This window comes from Fukomys damarensis, unplaced genomic scaffold, assembly GCF_012274545.1.
Source record: "Fukomys damarensis isolate Sample0158 unplaced genomic scaffold, DMR_v1.0_HiC HiC_scaffold_19, whole genome shotgun sequence".
NCBI lineage: Eukaryota > Metazoa > Chordata > Mammalia > Rodentia > Bathyergidae > Fukomys > Fukomys damarensis.
The window spans coordinates 1,188,401-1,191,514 of NW_022900931.1; the positions used below are offsets into that span (position 1 = coordinate 1,188,401).

The 3,114-nt window shown below is 39.9% G+C and overlaps 1 pseudogene; it reads left to right on the forward strand.

The window, feature by feature from the left end:
* Positions 1-2,474: 2,474 nt before the first annotated feature.
* Positions 2,475-2,565, forward strand: LOC117286995 (annotated as a pseudogene).
* Positions 2,566-3,114: the final 549 nt, after the last annotated feature.

A 3,114-nucleotide genomic window follows, 5' to 3' on the forward strand; every position in this document is an offset into this window, starting at 1 on the left:
TTCTGTAAGGAAGAACCAAATATAAATTCTACTACTGAGAAGTTGGAGGATGGACACTAAAAATTCAGTGGATAGTTTAACATCATGTAAATGCAGAATATATAAACTGAAAACAGGCACTGAAAAATATTAAGATTAAAGCACAGAGTTGAATATGATATAATATTAAGAAAAAAGAATAAGATGCACCTGGGCCCCAAAAGTTTTATTTATGTTAAATTAGAGAACTATAGAAGGACAGAGGGCAGATTATTGGACAGACATAGTCTTTGAGGACATAGACTTGGATTTTTTCCAAAGCTACAAGAGAAATCAAACCAAAAATTCAAGATTTTTTCTGAACCTACAAAAGGATAAAATAAACGAAAATCTTTCCAAGCATATTAGTAAATGACTGGTGGAGAAACAATTTAAAAATCTTAATACTGTTCAGAAAATGCTAATTAATTTACAAAGAGCAAAACTTAGGATGCCTGATTATTTAACATAAAACAATGAAAGCCAGAGACAATGGGACAGACACTGTGTGTGGGGCCAAGCTCACAAGGGAAGGCATGGAAATAACCCCTGGCACAGGTAAAGATAGTTCGTTTCAGGAGGCATAGGCAGCTACACCTATCTAGGTTTTCAAGTTGTATTTTGTTTATTGTAACAAATATAGAGTTGCATCTAGTGTGTTGATCCAACCTGATAGTCTCTGTCTTTTGATTGCTAGGTTTGTACACTTTACATTTAATATATTTATTAACAGCATTGGCTTACATTATCCACCTTGTTAGTTTCTTTCTTTTTGTTTCAACTTTCATTATATTTTGGATTTTTTTCTACCAGAATGATTTCTTACTCTTCCCCATGACACAGTGAAACAGCACGTAGAGGTGACAGGGCTTTTGTGACATAAGAGAGAAGATGAAGCTCAGACAGGGTCTCATCCCTTTCCTAGGGTAGCTGCCACTCCCTGCTCTGGGGTGTGTCATGAAGTAGGCATTCTGGCTCCACTTCCTCCAGTCCTAACTGTAGACCTGCAATGGGCTCCATGGAGAAGATTGTCTACCAGGAAAACTCCTTGTGGGTATTAGTCAGCTTTCTGTGGCTGTGACAAAATACTTGAGAAAATCAAGTTAAAGGGAGGAAAGATGTATTCAGAGGTTTCAGTCCATGGTCAGCTGGTTCTGTTGCTCTGGGTCTTTGCTGAGGCAGGACGTTGTGTGTAGTGGAACAAAGTTGTTTAGTTCATGAAGTCAGGAAGCAAAGAGAAAGAGGAGTGGGCGGAGCCTCGACATCCCCATCAAGGTCATGCCCAGTGTCCTAACTTCCTTCCACTAGGCTCCACCCACGGAGGCTTCTTCCTCCTCCAACAATATAAGTGTCCAACACAAGGACACCCCAGATCCAAGCTATAGCATTGTGTCCTGGAGCCTTCACATTCTCATGCAATCCCACACTCGACCCTCTGCAAGTCATTAACAGTTCCAGCTAAGATCTTTTACAAACTGTTACAGTACTGCTCTGCTCTAGGGAGGGACTCCACCCTGGTTCCTCAGGTCCGTCTTTCTTTAGATTCTAGGCTGGCTGTTGCTCTGGGACCTCAGTTATCTGATTATGAGCTGGGAGTTATTTGATTTTTTTCTTTCTATTATGATGAGATCAATATTTTTTTCATCTTTCTACACTTAATGTGGCAGCAGGAAATTTGAGACTGCTTCCTGAATTTGGGGCAGGGCAATGCATCTGGAGACCAAGCTTCTTGATTGGGCCCAGTGGAACAGCTGGCAGAGATGATCTTAGTTCCACAAATCTCATCTCACCAGCTGCATGACTTACAAAATAAAGGCTGTTAAGATAAGAAGAACCAAGTGGACAGCCCTGCAACTATTCCTTCCTCTGGCACACTTATTGCTAGTACCAGGGGTATTCCCAGTACTATTAACTATCTAATCCAAGGAGAAACTGCTGATCTTGGAGCCATCATTCACATTTTAAAGGTAGGAGGAAAGACTGTCCTCATCACACTCCATGGAGCTGCTGTTTGTCTTGTACAGAAGCTAGATCATCACAGCTGAATCATAAATGCGGCAGGTTCTGGGGAGCAGATGGATCCCTCCTCTGCCCTGGCAATGGATCTACAGCCACCACAGTGTATTCTCCAGGCTCCTTACCACCAGCCCAGGTAGATGTGTGTTTGCTGTGGTGCTTACATTTGGTGAATGCTTTCCCCCCAATCTTTATCAACAGGGAAGATCAAAAGCCTTTTGTCTTCACAGAGCATACCTCTCTTTTGTGTTGTTTGGGCTTGGTTGATTCTCTTGCTTTCTGTCACAGTCAATTCTGAAGGTCCTATGATTGCCTGCATGTCCAGGGATCAGTGTCCTGGTCTGCTCTATTGGTTACACTGGACTCAGACATAGTGGAGAGGATGGGCGTGTGCCCTTGAGTCCTATTTGGGCATAGAACATTATTAGGATTGCTTTTGCATCGCTTCTTGGCCTTTTGGCTAAGATCAAGTGTAGGATTGCTTTTGATTCGTTGATTGACACTAATTTTAAATAGAATTTTGTATTTATATTTGTAAGTGATATTGGTAGTTTTAATAATTTTGTTCAAAAATATATTCACTGTAAAATTCAAAAGAGTTTTTCTTTTAGTACTTTCTTTGTTCTGGAATATTTTAAGTGGCATAGATTAGTATGCTACTGCTTTAAAGATCAGATGAAATTCATTTTGAGTGTAACTAAACCTGGTAAGTTTTTCCATGGTAGAACCTAAATCAGACTTCCATTTTTTTTTTTTTTTTTGTACCAGGATCGAACTTGGGCCCTTGTGCTTGCAAGGCACGCAGTGGAACCACTGAGCTAAATCCCCAGCCCAGACTTCCAATGTTTTTATGGTAATTGGCCTATTCAGTTTTCCATTTCTAGGATACATTTTAAGTTTTGCATTTATAAAACCTTTTTCTAGGTTTATAAATATGTTGCCATAGAATCAAATATCTGTAATTACTTCATAATTAGTCTTTTCATTTATGTGCCTGTTCTCCACTCTTAGTCTTTATTTTCTCTGTGTCTCTCGTAGTCTCTGTCTTTCTTCTTCTTCCCGTAATTAATTTACGTAGAT